Below are 22492 nucleotides of genomic sequence, written 5' to 3' on the forward strand. Positions count from 1 at the left end.
TGGGTGCTTTGATGTAAATTGAAATACATAATAAACAACCCCCCTGCAGCCTGTGTTTGCAGTCCAAGCACTGCAGCATTGGGCAAATGCATATGAAACCAATCCAAAATTAGATCATAAATGAAAATGAAAATAACTACTTTATTTCCACTGTCCAAGCTCAGAAAAATACAAGAAGTAAACAAGCTCTTGGAAAGCCAAAATCTGGAGTGGTGTGTTTGCAATCATGAAGATGGAATAAGCCACTAATCCGCCTCCAAGATTTGGAGGAAAAAACCCACTCCCACATAATAACCAGAAACTCAACTCAGCCATGCACCAGCAAAATATCATCTGGCATTATCAGGTTCTTTCTTCATCATATGTAGGGATGGATGCAATATGACTCCTTGGAGACTGCAGACATCAAGGTATATTCCCCTCCGCCATCCTTTTGCTGATCATTGAGCTTTATAAGTGGAAGATTATGATATTGCACCAATGGATTTGATCCACTGGCTTGAATTTTCTGAAGGGCTCTGTTACAAGCTCTCCTCACCCAGAGGACGTCCTGCAAAATGAGCTTGCCTAATTTCAGTAGCTAAGTATAAGCAGAGTCTGAATGAGCTTTCCTCTGACATTTAGTGACAAAATGGGGGAAAAGACGTCAGGAGCAGACAGTATTTGCATAGACACACCTACTCTGCCTGGGTGTTCAACAGGCAGAGCTGCTTTGCCGAAGTGATCGATTTTGGCTGGTTTGGGGTTATAGTTTACTTTAGTGGAGCCAGGAAAGTAACTGAAATACTTCTAAGATAGGTTATCCCTCAGTAAATATAATCCATCTTAAATTCTCAATTACTGAGCGACAATCTACACTCATTGCTATATTCGCTTTCCACAATCTACTCTTAGTATAACCTTTTATGAGTGATGTACCTGAATATTTGGATGCTAATATCTAAACTGTATCATTAAATTTATTAACCTTAATTTGGGATATTGCTCTGATTGGCCTCTGCCTACTCCCAGCCCTTCTAGCCACTGGAGGACCAAGTCTCACTGGTTCCACCAGCAACTGACCCTGGGAGGCCTTTTTAGGCAACTCCTGGAAGTCCAAACTCTCTGCCTTTCACTTCTTAGGTCAGTGTGCACCAAGGCAGTGGGGTGTCCGGTGAGAATGGGGGTAGTGAATGCCTGGTACACCCTGTCACAGGCTCACAACACCCACAATTGTGCCAGATTATCAAAAGAGCCGAGATTCCATTTAGGCACCAAAATAAGTGGCTACATTTTCAGAAGAACTCAGCATGATGGATTCAGCCCTATTAAAACTGACCGAAAGTGCCACAGTGGGAACTATTGGAGGCAGAGCTCTGTTATAAATTCTGGCCATTGATTAGATGGTCTGAGGTCCTGAGTCCAAACTCTGCTAGAAAAGTTGATAAAGTAAGTAGATTTCTTGGCAAACATCTGAATGTTTTCTCAGCTACTAAGCGAGCAGACTCCACCCTAATTACATGTCTTCTCTGGTCTTCGTGGCAAGCTTCTAGCAGACTCTGCTGATAAGTTTTTAGTATCTTCCTTGGCCTCTGTGCACATCATCTGACATCTGGTTGTGAGTAAGTGCTTCTTCCTTTCCTGCCAATCGCTTCTCCTGGCACATCATGGGGGCAAACGGGGAACTGGGAAAATCTGGGGAGGCAAGGCCAGGTTGGGGATGTCTGTCATGTGAGGAGGAACGAGGATTTGGTAGATAGGATTATTCAGGGAATATTCAAGACCCGGTGAATGGGTGGGGAAGGGTCCAGTCCAGTTTTCTCCTTATGCTCTGGAGATGGGGTCCTGGCAAGTAAAGCACCCTTGTCACAGTCCCCGGCTATGAAAACTGTCCCCTTTCACCTACAGCGCTATCCAGAGACACCTACTAATCTTTACTTTTTTCTGCCAAGGTTTTAAAATATATATTCCAGCAAAAAGGGCAGGAGCTAATTAAAGAAACTGAGTATGGATTCTAATAATCAACCTAGGGTGACCAGATGTCCCGATTTGATAGGGACAGTCCTGATTTTGGGGTCTTTTTCTTATATAGGCTCCTATTACCCCCCCACCCCCATCCCAATTTTTCACACTTGCTGTCTGGTCACCCTAAATCAACCCCAGATTCTCAGTATGTAAGGAAGACACTCTTCAAGCCAGACTTGGGTTTACTTAGATTGGGCCAGTGGAAGGCGAATCTCCCCTCTCTTTCAGCCCAGTGGGTGCTGTGACTAGTTCACTTTCCAGTGCTGCTGGTTTTCATCCATTTGTAGGTCTGTAGGGCAGAAACTAGGCAAACTGCACTCATATTGGAGTAATGTGTAAGCAGCTTTCTACATTCCTATTAGTTCTCCCAGATTAGAGGTAATTACAGATGACTAAATCCTATCTCTAGTACAATCACAGAAATCAGAGATGGAGAAGACCTAGATTAGGACTTTCTCTCATAAGGAATGTAGGAGATTCTGGTATTTTAGGTCACTCCAGGAAACCATGTCTGATTTTTGCGCCTCTGGTGGAAAAAGCTCAAGAATCCTGGAGAGGCGGGTGAGTCCCAAGCTGTGGTCTACAGAGCATGGGTGATGAGCAGTGAGCTAGTTAATCAGATGATGCTGGTTCTCCATTTAAGACAGCTAAAAATGCAAACTTTCCTAGTATTGCTCCTCCATATAAAGAATTGCAGCAGCTTCCATGGAAATGTTATATGACGGCAAGTAAAAGGTAAGATGGTTTGAGCAATTGCAAATGGTAGGGACTGTGTCCCCAGGACAATACACCAAATGCTGAGCAGTAGCGTAAATCTGGAGTCACTCCACTAGCTTTAGTGGAGTTGTTTTGCAGACACATTAATGTGAGATCAGAATCTGGCTTAATCTCTCTGTTAAGATGCAGTATGCACTATGACAATTGTGAGACCCACTGGTGGGGACCCCAGTGCAGGACTGTTCTCGAGTGTTCCATGGTCCATGCTGTGGCCAATTCCCTCCTCGGGTACTGCAGCCTTCAAAATGGCACTCTAAAAATCACCTCTCTCCAAAATGGCACCTTCTAAAAATCCTCCACCCCACAGAGGGGCTGTGTCATATTCAGTGATGCCACATAGCTGCTTAGTAGTGATTATGCTGGCATTAGCCAGATGACTTCACTCCCTTGACTATAGATGGTGGTGAAGCAGCATAGGTAAGCAGGTAACAAAGCTGATTGTTAGTGTGCATCATGCTGCAGTGCAGACACTGAAATAACCAGTCAATGTGAAATAAAGGGTGGAGAGGGGGAGAAGAGAGACCATGCATCAAAGATGATTGGATCCTAGCCTGCCCACACTGATGGGACCAAGCCCAACAGTTGTCCTGCCTGGGGAAAGGATGGATCTGAGTTCTTCATCGCTGGCGCACATATATTCCATGACGAGCTCAACTGACATTCAGTGGCAAGGCCCCTGCTGTCTATGGCACTCCCGGGCAGCAGTCTGGGATTGCTGCGGCAACTTCAAGGTACATTCGAAATTAGATGGTTTTACTGAATTAACTATGCAAACGAGAAATGCAATCAGAACAGTGTCCCTTGTGTGGTTTAATTTGGGACTAGATTCATCTTACACTGCCCCTAAATGTTCCATTTCCCCTGTGCTATTAAATTTTATATTGAAAACGGCTGTACATGATGTGCAGTTAATCAAAGAATAATAACTATTGCACTGTAGAAACTGCACCTATTGCTTTTTTGCCAACAGTCCTAATCAATGCAACCCCACTTCCTGCTATTATTTTCTGGGAACCGTAGGTGGCGATTATGCTTCCTTTGTTAGCTACAGGCATCTGCTGACAGACATCAGATGTCCAGCACAGGTGCACTTCAGCTGAAATGACTTGTTTGCTAAGGCAAACATTGGGTAGAATATGTTAGTTCCTTTTCCCCCTCTCAGATTGCTGGGCCGACTTTGTAAAATGGTATAGCCGCGAAGGTATATTTTGAACACCAAAGAGCCTATCATTATCAGTGTGAGTTGTTTAGTAATACTTGGCTTCTCATCAGCTATGAGGTTTTTAATACTTTGTTGCCCTGTTGAGCAAGAAACACAGCACTGGCTGACTCATGCCATCCTCGCATACAGAGGGAATTTTACTATACTGGTGTCTTTTTATGTTTACATAAAATCTAGTGTTGCTTTTATTTACTACTGTGTATTGGCCAGGCCATAGGAAATGAAACTGCCTTGCCCTGAGTTACAGAGCCCAAACGCTGGGATGCGTCTAGACCAGGGATCGGCGACCTTTGGCATGCAGCCTGTCAGGGAAATCTGCTGGCGGGCCGGGACGGTTTGTTTACCTGCAGTATCCGCAAGTTCAGCCGATCGCAGCTCCCACTGGCCGTGGTTCGCCGCTCCAGGCCAATGGGGGCTGCGGGAAGCAGCGTGGGCCGAGGGATGTGCTGGCTGCCACGTGCCAAAGGTTGCCGATCCCTGGTCTAGACAGACTGTACTCCACACCAGCAAAGGTTTCATTTTCTTAGTGGCTCTCATTTTCTGGGGGCCAACTTGAGATCCTGAAGTCTTTATTTGCAGAAGTGCTGAGCACCCACGGCCGCAGCTGCAGTGTGCTTTGAACGTATGAAGAGCTGTAAGTACTCTGAAAAAAATCAGGCCTTGCGTGTCTCAGATTGGCCAACCAAAATGAGTGGACACTTTGACCATAATCTCTCTGTGTCGCAGTTTCCCATCTGTAAAATTACAATAACACCACTTCATCTCTCTTGAGAGTTGTGAAAATAAATTAATCTTTGTGAATCCCTCAGGTCCTATAGTGATGAGCATCTTAGAAAAACCCATGAGGAAATGAATAATTTTGTCTTCAGAGCAGGGTTTGAATAGGAAGCCGTAACTAAGGCATGGGGCCACATGTCGAACGGTGACGATAAAACAAGATATTGAACAGCTGCTCAGTCAGTGAGCACTTCTAGTCTGTGCACTGAGCCAGGGGTCCTGTGGAAAAATAGTCCGTGATCACGTATCACGATGCATACACACAAGAGGGCTGACTTCAGGTTGCACAGACAACCTTGATGCTGGCATTTCCTTACTTTAGAGCGCTGGACTTTGCAGCATTCACATCCTTCTAATGAACTGTTTTTCTGTGTAAAGCATAGACACATTAGCTTGGTATTTTACTGTAACTGGTCGCACATGGAGTCAATGAAGAATGTGGAACAAAGGCCTCCAGTATGCTATTCTGTCTAATCGGGAATTTGTAAAATACGTAGTTTTTTTGGTTGACTGTGCTCGGTTGTAAAGAAAGCTGGGGTTTGTGCAACCCTTGTATGTGTGAGAGTAGGGCAGTCTAGAGTTTGTGCTCACAGGTCGACACAGGAATTGCCAGATCACAGTGCAGAGATACAGGTTGAGGCTTTACTACCTTTCTATGGCCCATAAGCCCTGCTGGGGAATTCCCTTAGGAGGTGTCCTAGGAACTGCCCTGGAGCACTGTCACAGGACCTGAAACCAACTGCCATGGATTCAGGGCCAGCAAGAAACTCCAGGGCCTCTGCAAGGGTGGGTTTAATTTTCCAAGGATGCCCCAGATTCCACATAGATTTCAGGGATCCGTGCAGTTTGCGGGCCATACATGGAGCTTGAGCTGTGGAAGGCAAACCCTACCCCCCGATGGAATGATTCCAGAGGAAGTTCCTTGCAGAGAAACTTGCAGCAATTTCTTCCCCCCTATAGCGTTTGGTTTACACATTAACATTCACCTCTGCAAAGAATAGAGCTCAAGGTTTAGGCCAAAGTTTTCAAAAATGGCCATTGACTTAGGGTACGCAACTTGAGACATGTAGCACCTGATTTTGTTTTTTCAAACGGAGGAGCGGGTGCTCAGCATTTATGAAAAACGGACCCAAGGTGGGGTCTCCCCAGAACTGAGGCACACCAAGCCAGTAGCCACACGTGAAAATTTTGACCTTACTGCATTTTGTAATTAAATCTTATGTCACCAGTAGTTATTTGTGACCTTATTTTCAAGCCCTCCAGAGCTGGTGTGCCATTCTGGTGTTCCTATTTAAAAACGTTCTGACTTTTTAAAATGTTCCAGGAAGCTGAGAAATTTGATCTTGTGCTCTACCTCTTGACTAGATGGATCTAGCAAAGTACACTTCATTTGTCTACTTCCCATTTTCTAACTCAAGTGGCAAAAAAGACTTAGGAGAATTTTATAACTCTGCTAATCCCTCTCCTTTAATTTTGCATCTTTAAAAACAGTTTGACCAACTAACTGGCATCTTGGTTAAAAACTACAACAGCAGCAAACTCCTTTGGCCAGGAGCCAAAATTCCATTTTAAGAGAGGTTCATAATGGAACATGAGTTTTAATCTAAATCAGGGGTAGGCAACCTATGGCACGCGTGCCGAAGGCGACACGCGAGCTGATTTTCAGTGGCACTCACACTGCCCGGGTCCTGGCCACCGGTCTGGGGGATGCTGCATTCTAATTTAATTTTAAATGAAGCTTCTTAAACATTTTAAAAACCTTATTTACTTTACATACAACAATAGTTTAGTTCTATATTATAGACTTATAGAAAGAGACCTTCTAAAAACGTTAAAATATGTGACTGGCACGCGAAACCTTAAATTAGGGTGAATAAATGAAGACTCGGCACATAGCTTCTGAAAGGTTGCCGACCCCTGATCTAAATTATGGAGAGGTGGCCACTATTCTATAATTGCCAGTACTGAAAGATTCCTGGTCACATGACTCTTCTCCTCCTATATGGTATTTATACATCCCCGTTACTGCAGGATGTGACTGCCTCACAATATTTAAGCATTTATCTTTACAAGCCCCCTGTGAGATAGGGCAATGCTATGATCCCCATTTTACAGATTGGGAACAGCGGCACAGAGAGGTTAAGTAACTTGCACAAGATCCCACAGCAGGTCTGTGGCAGAACAGGGAATTGAACTTGAGCCTTAAGTCCCAGGCTAGAGCTCCAATCACTGGGCTTCCTCTCCCCTCTAGTAGCCAAATGTTCAGGTATTTGGTACTTACATGGAAGCAGGTATTAGTTTGTTTTTATGAATGCCAGCCTCTGCACATCGCTTGTGGACAAGCCAATATAGCTGGTCAGTAATCCCACCGTGGTGCTACTAAGCCATTCAGCAAAGACCCTTGATGATGGGACAGTCCAGCTTCCACCTTGCAGAAACAGCCTCCCTACAATATTAAAGAATGTTCTTGACTAAGAGTAGGATGTAGCCCTTGATTTTAAACATATTTATCTCAGTACGAATGACATTGTTAAATTGTTACAAGCTGATTCTGTACATCTCCCTGCCAGGGCTGCCCAGAGGATTCAGGGGGCCTGGGGCAAAGCAATTTTGGGGGCCCCTTCCATAAAAAAAAGTTGCAATACTATAGACTCATAGACTTTAAGGTCAGAAGGGACCATTATGATCATCTAGTCTGACCTCCTGCACAACGCAGGCCACAGAATCTCACCCACCCACTCCTGTAACAAACCCCTGACCTATGTCTGAGTTATTGAAGTCCTCAAATTGTGGTTTGAAGACCTCAAGCTGCAAAGAATCTTCCAGCAAGAATAGAATATACTATATTCTTGTGGGGGCCCCTGTGGGCCCCAGGACCTGGGGCAAATTGCCCCACTTGCCCCCCGCCCCGAGCAGTCCTGCTCCCTGGAAAGGATTGTGAGCAATTGCTATCATTATCAAAGGTGATGTGCAAGGGAAACAAAATGAGGGTCTTCAGTGGCAATTCAGTGGCAGGTCCTTCCCTCCGAGCGGGACTGAGGGACCCGCCGCTGAATTGCAGCCGAAGACCCGGACATGCCGCCCCTTTCCATTGACCGCCCCAAGCACCTGCTTCCTTCGCTGGTGCCTGGAGCTGGTCCTGCCTGGAGGGCCAGGGGGTTAATATTTTTTTAACATTAGAACCAATAGGACAGCGAATGTGATCTTGTTCTGGATATCTTCTTGTAGGACTCAGCCATATAACTGGAGTTCAAAGTCTTTAATTGAAGGAGTGCTGATGTTCCATCTTTACCAAACAGATCTTTCCTTCCAACTGTTTACAAAGGGATTGAGTTAAATAGCTGTTTCCAAAAACAAAACCAATGCTAAGTTTTAAGCAATCTGAATAAAAGTCACTTCCCCACTCAACTTTCTGTCACTTGATATATGTGATGTCATAATTCTGCTAGTCCTTCTGTCTTCCAAGAAAAGCCAAGGAGACAATCTCTGAATTACTAATGTGTAAAACAAGTAGATTAATACCTCTTAAAAACTTCCTTCATATATTACAAAGAAGCAAAAAAAGGGCCACCAACCCATTTTTCCTGTACATAAAACCTTTAAGCAATGTACAACGCTGCTGTATCTTTCAAAATGTAAACATGCCAACTTGTATGCCAGTGGTGCTGTATGACCCTGAGTGGGCATTCATCTAGTTTTTGGATCCCTTTATTCTCTGTCTTATTACTTTAACTGTATGTCTTCAAAAAGGCATGAATTGTCTTAAAAGCCTGAGCGTATCAGCTGCATAATTGATTATGGGCCAGATACTCAGCTGGGGTAAGTCAGTCTTGACTCTACATGGATGTCAAGCGAGTGACATTAATTTACAGCAGCTGAAGATTGGGTTCTACGTTTTCCAGAGTTTCAGGGAATTATATTTGATCCTGCCTGGTGCTGAACATTCTGGCCCGGAACCAGCAAAGCTCTTAAGTACATGCCTACCTTAAGCATTTGGCCCTAGAGGAAATGGAGCCCCTTCCCCGCCATTTGTTAAACTTTTGAATACCTTTTTTTTTGTGCCTTTGTAGCCCATTTCATGGCTCTGATACACGATTTGCATGCATGATTTATCCCTGTCATATGATGATAAATTTACACTTTCACAGTTACACAATAAAACAAGATTCATAACATTGCAGGTGGGCTCTCACTTCCCTTCGTTCTTATCTCTCACTGACTGACTGGCGACGCCCCACCCCTTGTATAGCCGCAAGGGCCTGGCTGACAACATTTTAGGAGGTTCGAGGAAAATGTAGTTCTCAGAAAGTCTGGAAGGTTCCACAAGATTCTACAAAGGTTCAGAACATTCTAGGAGGTGAGTGAAAAATGAATCCACATACGGAATACCTGAAACATTTAACTTCAAACATTATATTTTCCCCTTTGTCGCTAACAACAAAAACAGCTCACACACCCTGAGCATGGAGCCCCCTAAGCCCAGCACTCCAGGCAGTTGCCTGGGTCACCTGCCTTTAAATCCGGCCCTAGTGTGAATAGTCCCTAACATGCTTCAGTGCTTTGCTGGATCACCAGCAAAGTGATCTGCACCTTACAGGACTATTTTCCTCATTGTCACAAGTACAATGATGTGATTTCTCTACTTTTTCTGGTAAAACATTTAAATTTCTCCTCTTCTCTCCAAAGGATTCACTGAGAACTGTATGTACCCAACTTCCTACTAGAACATACAGCAGCAATAATGATTTACATCTAATAGTTCTTGTGTTGACAGCCTCTTTAATGGATCATTGATTTTTTTTTGTATGTGAATTTTTATCACATTTCTATGGATTGTTTCCCTAAGCATTTATTTAATAGAACTGTTTTAATAATTGCCTTACACTGCCAGGGAATGTTCAGTTATTAAACTTTTCCTTTGCACATTTCTGAAAGTATTTCTGATTATATATGGATTAGAAACATGTATATAATTTAATCTCAGTGTGTATAATTTCATGTGACTGTCCATAAAATGATTTCCTTCCTTGTTTTGGTGTAAGGTAAATCAGTGGTTCCCAACCAGGGGTATGCAGAGATCTTCCAGGGGGTACATCAACTCATCTACATATTTGCCTAGTTTTACAACAGGCTACATAAAAAGCACTAGCAAAGATAATACAAACTAACATTTCATGCAGAGAATGACTTGTTTATACTGCTCTATATACCGTACACTGAAATGCAAGTACAGTATTTATATTCCAGTTGATTTATTTTATAATGATATGGTAAAAATGAGAAAGTCAGCAATTTTGCAGTCATAGGGTGTGGCGACACTTTTTTGTATTTTTATGTCTGATTTTGGAAGCAAATAGTTTTTAAGTGAGGTGTAACTTGGGGCTATGCAAGACAAATCAGATTCCTGAAAGGGGGGCCGTAGTCTGGAAAGGCTGAGAACCACTGAGGTAAATGAACCAAAATCCTCCTCTTTAATGTGTAGATATAGTTAGTGACCATGATTTTCAAAAGCAACTAGTGAGTTTGGGTACTTCAATTTTTGGATCCCCAACCTGAGACATTTTCAGAACTGGGTGCTCAAGATTTCCTCAAGGTGAGTATTGGCACCCTTTAAAGCATCTCAAGCCTGGCACCCAAAAATGCAATGTATTTATTTAAGAATTAAATAAAACTATTAAAAGCTGTATATAAACTATATAAAAACTGTAAATACAATTGTAATGTCACAGGAGCAAGCTAAGCTGATGTAAGATAGGTTTATAGTGACGTAAGAGTGCCCCCACAGAAAACGTCAATCCCAAGCATCTTAACAGCAGGCAGTATAGATGAACATCCAGCTGTTGGTTTTGATTATTTTAATGGGGGTTTAAACGCTTGTCAGTCCTCAGACTGGGCAGCAGGAAGGTTTGCTCTCTGGAGCAACGTACCAAGTGGAAAAACACAGATGGCATTGCCTTCAGAACAAGAGCCTGGATAATGTGTCTCTCTCCAACAGTCTCCCACTGAGAAAATATGGAAACTGGAATAGAGACAAGCTGTTGGGTCCAGATTGGGGCCTTCTCTGAACAAGGCAGACATTGGCATTAGCGCATCAAAACTGCAGGGATCTCATCTTAGGTAAACATATTTGTACTGTAACAAATCCATAGCCTCCTAATATAACCCCTTCAGCTATGATTATTTATTATTTGTATTATGGTCATGCCTAGGAACCTCCTTCAGAGACCACAGCCCCATTGTGCTAGACTCTGTAAAAACACAGAAGATCCAGAAACTGGTGTTAACCCCATCTTCTTAGCAGGCTAGAAGATTCCCTCAGTTGTGGGTAAAGTGATTCTAACTTTATCCACAGAACCTAAGATGTTAAAATTGGGACAGGTCATTGCTACTGTCTGGATAGTTAAGGTTGCTAGCCAGTCTCCCCATCTGTCTCAGACCAGATGGGTGAAAGGAGAGGGAAGCACCAACATTACTCTCAAGCAAAATAGAAGATACCAAGACTTCAGAGTCAGCAGTAGGGTCCATACCTAGAGGAGATCTTTCTGGTGCCACAAACACTTCCGAGGCTAGAACTTCTGCCAGAGTCCTCAAAGATTCTGATAGGAATCTAGGAAAGGATTGATCTCACCTCCTTCCTTTTATGATCTGAGGATCTAGGAAAGATCAACAAGGTCACATTGCTCAAAATGAGGGAGGAGGGAGGCTCAAAGTACCTCCAAGAGTTGTAGCTCCCCTGTAGAGGAGCAGGGGAGATGGACCTTTTAGAAGACCTCAAAACACATCCCATATGATGTTCAGGCCAACCTGAGCAATCCCTACAACCAAGAAGTAGAGGAAGGAGAAATTCTGTCATTCCCAATATTAGAAGTAATAGAGGCCATTCAAGGTAGAATTTTGAGGCTTTGAAATCTGAATTCATATTTAACCTTTGCTGCTCATGCCACTCTTTGATATGTAACACTGGAAGTGTGACAAATCTAATAAAGTGCCTCACCCTGATGCAGGATTCACTAGTGCCAACCCCTGTGCTTCTGCAGAGTCCAATTTACTTCAGTAGGGCTCTGCGTGGATACAAGAGTAGGGGCCTAAAACTTTAATGTTCTTAGCCACCAAACACTGAGTGTGTCCATAAACACATTTAAATTATCCCATTAATAAAAATACCTGAATAGCCATTACTTAGTACAAAACAGGCTGGCTTTGTAGCTTCTAACTCTGGCTGATTTCAGGGGATGTGAGGTACAATACTCAGGTGCCAGCCTAAGATTTCCAGCATAGACTTGACTTCATTCTGGTTTCTAATGTAGTGGGGAATAATTTATAGACCTACCTCCAAGAGATACATAATCATAGAATATCAGGGCTGGACAGGACCTCATCTAGTCCAACCCACTGCTCAAAGCAGGATCAATCCCCAGTCAGATTTTTACCCTATTTCCCTAAATGGCCCCCTTAAGGATTGAACTCACAACCCTGGGTTTAGCAGGCCAATGCTCAAACCACTGAGCTACCCCTCCCCTCATTAATATAGTGCTACCTGTGTTACAGACATCCTCACAATTTGTTGTGTCTGTTTTAATAACTTAACTTATACTGTTACATGGGGCTCCATGCTGCTATAATGGCCTGCTCGTATAGTACCAAGTGCCGGATCAGGGCCTTAGTGGTAAACTCTTCAAACAAGGGACCATGTCTTTTCTATGTTCTACAAAGTGGCAGACTTTATTTACTAAAAACATTATTATAATAAAATAACAACAGCCAATGAAGAACACAGCATCCACTTCCTTCATTCTTTACCCTGACCACCACCCCAGGCTGCTCATTCACATGGGCACTAATGATATTGTCAGGTATGACCCTGAGCAGATCATCAGTGACTACAGGGCTCTGGGAGTGAGGGTAAAGGATTCAGCACTGATGGTGTTCTTGCCTATCTTCCCGGCTAAGGATAAGGGTCCAGGCAGTCATCCTGAAGATGAATGAATGGCTGTGCGGATGGTGTGAACAGGAGGGCTTTTGCTTTCTTGACCATGGGATGCTGTTCTGGGAAGGAGGACTGCTGGGAAGAGATGGGGTCCACCTGACCATAAAGAGGAAGAGCATCTTCATGCAACAAATCACCAATCATGTGAGCAGAGCTTTAACCTAGGTTCAAAGGAGACAGGTGACAAAAGCCCACAGGTAGGTATAAAAAAGGCAACCTTAACAGAAGGCTAGATGCTGTGAGGGAAATGGCAAATTACAATAGGGTTGTACGAGCAACAAGAGGGATAACAGAGGTATCTGCTCCACATCTTAGATGTCCATACACAAGTGCAAGGAGGATGGGGAATAAACAGGAAGAACTGGAGCTATTAGTACACAAGTTAACTTATGATTTAACTGGCATCACAGAGACTTGATGGGATAAATCTCATGACTGGAATATACAATGGTATAGCTTGTCCAGGAAGGACAGGCCAGGGAAAAAAAGGAGGTGTTGAATTATATGTCAAGAATAGATACACCTGTTCTGAGGTCCAGAAGGAGAGGCAGACCAATTGAAAGTCTCTAGGTAAAGATAAAAGGGGGGGGGAAATAGGGGTGATGCTGTGATAGCAATCTACTATAGCCCATGAAATCAGGAAGAGGAGGTGGATGAGACATTTAAAGAACCAATAACAGAAATATCCAAAACACAAGACCTGGTAGGAAAGGGAGATTTTAACAGCACAGACATTTGTTGGAGAAGTAATTCAGCAAAACACAAAATGTCCAATATGTTCTTGGAATGTATTGGGAACAACTTTTTCTTTCAGCAGGTGGAGGAAGTAACCAGGGGCACAACCATTTTAGACTTGATTCTGACTAACAGGGAGGAATTGGTTGTGAATCTGAAAGGTGGAAGGCAATTTGGGTGAGAGTGATGTCGTGATTCTAAGGAAAGGAAGGAGTGAGAGCAGCAGATAAGGACAATGGAAATCAAAAAAGCAGAGAACTAGTAGGTGAGGTCCCATTGGAAGAAAATCTATGGGATAAAGGAATTCAGGACAGCTGGCAGTTTCTCAGACAATATTAAAAGACCAACAGCATACCATCCTGATGCAAAGAAAAGATAGGTAGAATAGTAAGCGGCCAATATGGCTCCATCAGGAGCTCTTTAATGGCCTGAAAATCAAAAAGGAATCCTACAAAAAGTGGAAACATGGACAAATTGCTAAGGAGGAGTGCAAAAGAATTGTACAGGCAAGTAGGGACAAAATCAGAAAGGCTGAGGCACAAAGTGAGTTACACCTAGCAAGGGACATACAAGACAATAAGAAGAGGGTCTATGAACACATTAGGAGCAAGAGAAAGACGAAGGAATGTGTAGGTCCTCTATTTAGCAGGGGAGGAGAGCTAGTAACAGGCAACTGCAAGAAGGTTGAGGTGTTTAATATCTATTTTGCTTCAGTCTTCACTGGAAAAGTAAATTGCAACCAGATACTTAACACAACAAATATAAACAACAAAATGGGGGATAAAAACATGTTAAAGAATATTTAGGTAAGTTACATGTATTCAAGTTGGCAGGGCCTGATGAAGTGCACCGTAGGGTACGTAAGGAGCTATCTGAGACAAACTTGGAACTATTAGCAATTATCTCTGAGAACTCACAGAGGATGAGTGAGATCCCAGGGAACTGGAGAAGAGCAAAGACAGTACCTAACTTTAAAAGGGGGAACAAAGAGAACCAGAAGAACTAATGACCAGTCAGTCTACTGGTGACACCCGGAAAGATACTGGAACAAATTCTGAAACAATCAATTTGTACATACCCAAAGGATAATGGGGTTATAAGTAACAGCCAGCAAGGATTTGCCAAGAACAAATCATGCCAGACCAATCATACTGCATTCTTTGGCAGGGTTTGTGACCTAATGGATGGTGGGGAAGCTGTAGATGTGATATACCTTGATTTCAGTGAGGCTTGTGACAAAGTCCCACATGATATTCTCATAAGCAAGCTAGGGAAATGTGGTCTAGATGAAGGTACTATATAGTGGGGGCACAACTGGTTGAAAGACCATCTTCAAAGAGTAGTTATCAATGGTTTGCTGTGAAACTGGGGTGATGCTTCTAGTGGGGTTCCTCAGGGGTCAATCCTGGGTCTGGTACTCATCAATATTACCATTAATGACTTGGATAACGGAGTGGAGTGTATGCTTCTAAAATTTGTGGATGACACCAACCTTGAAGGATTGCTAGGACTTTAGGGGACAAGATTAGAAATCAAAATGACCTTGACAAATGAAATCAATAAGATGAAATTCGCTAAAGCCAAGTGCAAAGTACCACACTCAGGAAGGAACTATCAAATAGGGTGACCAGATGTCCCAATTTTATAGGGACAGACCCGATTTTTGGGTCTTTCTTATATAGGCTCCTATTACCCCCCACCCTCTGTCCCGATTTTTCACACTTGCTGTCTGGCTACCCTACTATCAAAAGCACAACTACAAAATGAGGAATAACTGACTAGGCAGTCGTACTGCTGAAAAAGATCAGGAGTTTATACTGGAGCACAAAATGAAAGAGAGTCAACAATGTGATGTAGTTGTGAAAATGTCCTTCTGGGGTATATTAACAGGAAGATCATACATAAGACACAGGAGATAATTGTCATGCGCTACTGGACACTGGTGAGGACTCAGCTGGAATGCAATTCTGAGTACCACACTTTAGGAAAGATGTGGTCAACCTGGAGACAGTCCGAAGGAGAGCAACAAAAATTATAAAAGATTTAGAAAATCTGATTTACGAGGAAAGGTTTAAAAAAATGGGCATGTTCAGTCTTGAGAAAGGAAGACTGAGCGGGGACCTGATCACAGTTTTCAAATATATTAAAGTATCAGAGGGGTAGCCGTGTTAGTCTGGATCTGTAAAAGCAGCAAAGAGTCCTGTGGCACCTTATAGACTAACAGACATATTGGAGCATGAGCTTTCGTGGGTGAATACCCACTTTGTCGGATGCAAGTTGCAAGCTGCATCCGACGAAGTGGGTATTCACCCACGAAAGCTCATGCTCCAATACGTCTGTTAGTCTATAAGATGCCACAGGACTCTTTGCTGCTTTTACAAATATATTAAAGGTTGTTATAAAGAGGATAGGGATCAATTGTTCTCCACGGAAAGTAGGACAAAAGTAATTGACTTAATTTGCAGCAAGGGAGATGTAGGGTAGGAAAATCTTTCTGACTATAAGGATAGTTAAGCACGGGAATTGGCTTCCAAGGGAGGTTGTGGAATCCGTGTTACTGAAGTTTTTAAGAACAGGTTGGACAAACACCTGTCCAGGATGGTCTAGATTTACTTGGTGCTACCTCAGTGGAGGGGTCTGGACTCGATGATCTCACCAAGTCCCTTCCAGCCCCACATTTCTATGATCCTATAATCTTTCAACATCCACAATCATATAAAGCTTATGAGTTAAATCAACACTGCTGTAATAAAGAGGTGCAACTCTGCTGCTCTCAGTGGACATTGAGATGTCCAGAACCACACAGCCTGCTCCCATCCACTGTTTTCTCAGCGATTGATGGGATCAGCACTCAGGAAACCACAGTGCTATAAAATAACAAACTCTAAGTTCCAGATTCCTAGTGTGGCCAGGTAGCATATTTGCAATTTGCTGAAATCAAACTCCCACACAGAAAAGAAAATGACCTGACCACAGCTTACTTCCCCATGGCTCAGTTTCCCCATCTGTAAAATGGGTATAATGATACTGCCCTCTTTTGTAAAGTGCCTTGAGATCCACTGATGAAAAGCACTAAACGAGAGCAATGTTTTATTATTATTACTGTAACCCAGTAAATAACTGGTACAGAGAATAATCATTGCTCTTTTGCTACACTGATACATACATTGGAAGGCAGACCTTGAATAAAGAAATAACAGGGTTATTTATTGCTTTGCTTGCTGCTGTCTAGACTTCTCTACATGCAGAATAACATCAAGGAGGTTTACTTTCAAAAGCCCCCATCCTGCCCTCACTGAAGTCAGTGCCAAACTCCCCCTGCCTTCAGTGGCAGCTGGATTAGGCCCCAGATTAAGCTGTCTGCTGATGGCTTGTTGCCTGAAAGTTGTAACAAAACCTTGGTGTGATGGGCTGGACCCCTTGGGAAGCCACCTGATGTGCTGAGATACCACTGAGTCTACCTGTTCTGCCAGCATGGGCCCCCTTGAACCTGTCTTGCTGAGCCAGGCTCTTAAAACTTCCAATAACACACACACAGGCAGGGCCGCAGATCAGCTCTGGGAAGACTCATTTTAAGGCACTTGCTCCAGCACTCAGATGTCCACCTCCCTTGTGCAGACCCAAAGATATATTATGAAATTTGCCCCCTCCCTCAATGTGGAGAGGGATGTGCACACTTCTTGCCCCGCCCCCAGTTAGAAATTACAGAAACTGGGTTTACTAATAAACAAAACAAGTGTTATTAACTATAAAAGGCAGATTTTAAGTGGTAAAAGGGGTAACAAACAGCACAAAGCAGATTACTAAGCAAATGAAATCAAACCCGCAAACTACGCTAGTTTCATTAAAGAAATTGGTTACACATAGTATTTCTCACCCTAGATATTGCTGCAGGCAGTTTGCAAAGTTTCTGTGGTTCAGAGTTCCAGTTATATTACTTTTCAGACTGGACTTCTCTCTCAATCTGGATTCCCCCCTTGCCTTCCCTTTTGCAGTCTTTCTTCTTGGGCAGCCAGGCCATGGAGAGGAGGAATCCTGTTTGCCGTCCTCCCCACCCTTAGGCCTGGTCTACACTGGTGGGGGGGGAGATCGATCTAAGTTATGCAACTTTAGCTATGTGAATAACGTAGCTGAAGTCGACGTACTTAGATCGACTTACCGTGGTGTCTTCACTACGGTGAGTCGACTGCTGCCACTTCCTCGTCAACTCTGCCTGCGCCTCTCGCCGAGCTGGAGTACAGGAGTCGACGGGAGAACGCTTGAGGGTCAATTTATCGCATCTAGACTAGATGCGATAAATCGATCACCACTGGATCGATCGCTGACTGCCGATCTGACTGGTAGTGAAGACATACCCTTAAATAGGATTTACATAAGATGGGAATCCTTTGTTTCCCAAACGTGACCCCCCCCTTCCCTTCCAGTGGAAGGTGACAAGAAGTCCCGACTCCCAGGTAATGCTTTAGTATCAGGTGACAAGACCACCTGACTCGGTAGGATCACAGCGTCCATGAGTCAGGGGCAGTATGGAGGGTCCACAGGAAGGCCAAGCTTTTCACAGTCCATTGTCCTTGCTGATGGACCTTCCGCCCTCTCTGGCTTTTCCATTGTTGTACCTGAAGTGTTAGCAGCGGGTGTCACCCAAAGTAGCATAGTTGAAATACAGATCCATAGTCAATATTCCTAACTTCAGATACAGAAATATACAGGCATACAAATTAGATCATCGCATTCAGTAAATCATAACCTTTCCAATGATATCTCACATGAGCCGTCTTGCATAAAGTACATCTCAGTTATGTCATATTCACAGCACAGGCGTATTTTCATAAGGAATATGGAATGCACATCACACTCGCATGGAATGTGTTGTTTTAAAGGGTTTCAGAAAATATAGCATTAATAGAAATGTTATCAAAATGTTTGTAAAATGTCAGTGCAAATGAGATGTAAACATTCACCACCCTTCCCCATGCAGCGCTAGGAACTCAAACCCAGCAGCCTGGAGCTAGTGCACAAGCAACCCAGAGTGAAACTGATCCACCAACTGATTGATACTATTACATTATGAAAACTGAGACTCTTGCAGAATTAATTTCCTCTTCATCTAGACACGACAGTGATAGGTACATGGTAGATAGCTAGACAGATCTGCTTGTTTACTCTTTCAGGATCGGGGGCCTGAATGCCCAATGATAAGTGCATTTGGGTGAAATGTAAAAAGCAAGCAGACACCTGCCTCTTTGTTATATTTCAGATCCAAGAACGAGGTGATGATGGTGGGGAAGGAAGGCCTCTGATACAAGACTGCTGGGTTGTTCCAAACTCTGATGCTGACTCTTGGCAAGCCCGTCTGAGGTAGGTTGTTGCCTTAAGCTGCTGTGGAGGGCTGATCGGCGCAGCTCTTACAAGGATGAGTTTGCGTGGGGCAGGCAAAATGCAGCAGGAAGCACATCGAGAAGCAGAAATAACAGTGGCAGCAAGCAGCCAGCAGGGGCAGAAAAACCAGCGGCATCAAGCAGGCAGTGGCAGCAGCAAAAAGTGGCAGCATCAGTAAGCCAGTTGCAGAGGTGTGTGGCAACAGCAGAGACACTGCTCAATGCCTCCCCTCCCCTCTCTTCAGGCGCGGACATGAACCCACCTCTGAACTCGTGGTCTTCACTCACCAAGGACAATCAGCTCTGAGGGGGGTGCAGTGGAGGGAAAGGGGAGTGGCATGTTAAAGGGACATTCATTCATTGGACTTTCACACCACAAGGTGGGAAACTGAGGCAGAAGATGCTGCCCAAGGTACTGCGGGGTGGGTGTTTGCTTATGGTGACATGCTTTTGAATGTGATTAATGCTGGGTTCCCTTTTAATAAAAGTTTTCTTTTGTTATACTGACTCAAGCTGGCAAGTATTGCCTCTTATAGATACCCAGGGGTAGTGTTAAGTTTTCCCAGATTAGTGGGTGGGGACTCAAGCCAGCTCTGTATTGTTAAGAGGAACCCCTAGGAACTGAACCTGGTGCTTTTTGCTGTCACCTCCACCTTACAGAGAATGCAGTAGCCATCCTCCCCCTGGCTAACTTGGATCTGTTGGCATGAGGGGCATCTGCCCATCCCTGCCCATGACGCCTGCAATTTTCACAGGTGCCTAAGGGAGTTGAGCACCCAACTTTTAAATGGGATTTAGGTGTTTAACTCCCTTAAGTGCCTTTGTAAATCCCAGCCTCTGCATTTTCTAACACTTCTGTTGGCACTAGTCACCCCTGCTCTGTGCATACTGGGAGTATAATGATTATACCTGTCCCTTGAGCAAAGATATCCACTTGTATCCACTCCCTATCCTTGTACACTATGCAGGTACAATTTAGCCTTTAATGAGATCTTGGGATGCATATACAGGGGACTCTCTAGCAGGAGTAGAGAGGTTATCTTACCTCTTTATGCGGCACTGATGCGACTGATGCGCTGCTGGAATCCTGTGTCCAGTTTTGGTGCCCACTATTCAAGAAGGATGTTGATAAATTGGAGAGTGTTCAGATAAGATCCAGAAAGAATAATTCAGAAAGAATAATGAAAGGATTAGAAAACATGCCTTATAGTGTTAGACTCCAGGAGCTCAATCTATTTATCTTAACAAACAGAAGGTTAAGGGGTGACTTGATTACATGTATAAGTATCTAGAAGGGGAACCAATATTTAATAATAAGCTCTTCAATCTAGCAGAGAAAAGTATGACATGATTCAATGGCTGGAGGCTGAAGCTAGACAAATTCAGACTGGAAATAAGGCGTCTATTTTTAACAGTGAGGGTAATTAACCAAGGGTTGTGGTGGATTCTCCATCACTGACCATTTAAAAATCAAGACTGGATGTTTTTCTAAAAGATCTGCTATAGGAATTATGTTGGGGGAAATTCTCTGGCCTGTGTTATACAGGAGGTCAGACTACAAAAACAACGAGGAGTCCGGTGGCACCTTAAAAACTAACAGATTTATTCGGGCATAAGCTTTCATGGGTAAAAACCTCACTTCTTCAGATGCATGGAGTGACTGAAGAAGTGGGTTTTTTAACCCACAAAAGCTTATGCCCAAATAAATCCATTAGTCTTTAAGGTGTCACCAGACTCCTCGTTGTTTTTGTGGATACAGACTAACATGGCTACCCCATGATACTTGAGGTCAGACTAGATCATCATAATGGTCTCGTCTGACCGTAAAATCTATGAATATATGAAACCTCTTTGTGTCTCAGCTGATCCATCTGTAAAAATGGGAGTAATAATAATTGCCAATTCTCACAATCCCCACTGTGAAGTAAACTTTTTTAAAATGGGGTCCTCAGACGAAAAGTCTATCTAGATACCCAGTACTGTGAGTTAGGAACTTTATACCCACTAGTTAGGTGGATGATCTGCAGGGAATGCAGGAGGAGAGCAGCTCAAAGAAAAAAAAATGGGCTCACAATAAACTGTATAGACCACTGCACACTGCCACGTCTCTAACACTTTTTAGGAGGAACGAACAAGTTTGGAGGAGGCAGATAAGCCTATGCAAACTGCTGTATGGGCAGAGTGTTCTTTTGTACAAGCATTCTTGAAAGTCTGTACTGTGTGTATGTGAGCAGGACTTAATGATTGGAGCAAGATGTTCCAGCACAGCACAATGAGAAAGAGAAAGGGGTCCAGCTCTGGATAGAAACCACAGCAGAAAGGAAAAGGAACTGAAATATTGATTCTTGATGTGGATTCAGGCATGAGATGAGTAAAAAAAGGATATTATTAAGCATGGATAAAACCCTGGGATTATGATGTAGCTCTCGGCTCTTTTCCCTCAAATGCTTTGGGTTTGAGCCCACAAAGCAATGCGTGACTCCTGTGAGATTCTAAGTGACTTCCGCTTCTAGGGCTCAGCACCGCACAGGACCCAACCCTTAGACTGCCACTTAAGAGCAAATATCAGAAGAGAGAGTCCTGTGTGGATAATTGCCCAAAAGGCTGGAAATAGAAGAGCAGTTGGTGAAACTGTTAACATCTGGTGTTGGTTGCTTGAGAACCACCTGGATTATTGCACACTTCAAGGTGCTCTGAGGGTGGTGTTGATAATTTCAGTCACTAGTGGGGCTACTTGTTTCATGCTGGCTTTCTCTAACCATGATGGGCAGGCATTTCGTCCTACGTAGCTTGGAGGAGGTGATGGTTGAATAGGAAAGAGAAGATTTTTGCTATGTTTTTAATGTCCAGTTTGATTCTAGACAGAGGCTCAGGCCCAGTGTGCATGACTGGCTTTGTGTGTGGGTCTCAGTGGTGATTCTGAGAGGTGCCAGGGTTGTGAGGTACCTCACTACCGCATGCTCTTCGCGTGAGGAAGTCTTGTCTGTGGCAGCACAAGCGTTGCCCTCCAGACCCCCCCAGGCCTCACTCTCTCTGTACAGATTAGTGACTGGCACACATCAACTCCCGAGTCCGCCAAGTGCTGAGCCTCTGTTCCACTAAACACTCCCAGAACTCTCAGATCCTCTATTCAGGGCTGTCCCTAGGGGGGATGCGGGGCCCAGGACATAGGCACTAAGTTTCTAATCTGCCAAGGGGTTCTCAGCCCAGGCCACACCCCCACTCCACCCCTTCCCCCAAGGCCCCACCCACACCCTGCTTCTTCCCACCCCTGTCCCCACCTCTTCCCCACCCAGTTCTACCCCCTGCCCCAAGCACGCTGCGCCCTCGCTCCTCTCCCCTCCCCCCACAGCACCACCTGACGCTGTGAAATATCTGATCCGTGACAGGCGCTGAGAGGGATGGGGAGGCACTGATTGGTGGGGTCCGCTGGTGGGCAGGAGGTGGTGGGGGAAGGGGAGGTTCTGGTAGGGGGGCTCCTTGTCCCCCCAACCCACCTGCCGCTTGCCTCCCCATTCACCTCCTCACCCCGCTCACCTCCTGCCTCACCTCCCCGCCCGCCGGGCCCCCCAAAGCGCAGGGCCCGGGGCAGTTGCCCCGATTCACCGTACC

This window comes from Mauremys reevesii, linkage group 3 (genome assembly GCF_016161935.1).
Source record: "Mauremys reevesii isolate NIE-2019 linkage group 3, ASM1616193v1, whole genome shotgun sequence".
NCBI classification, from domain to species: Eukaryota; Metazoa; Chordata; order Testudines; family Geoemydidae; genus Mauremys; species Mauremys reevesii.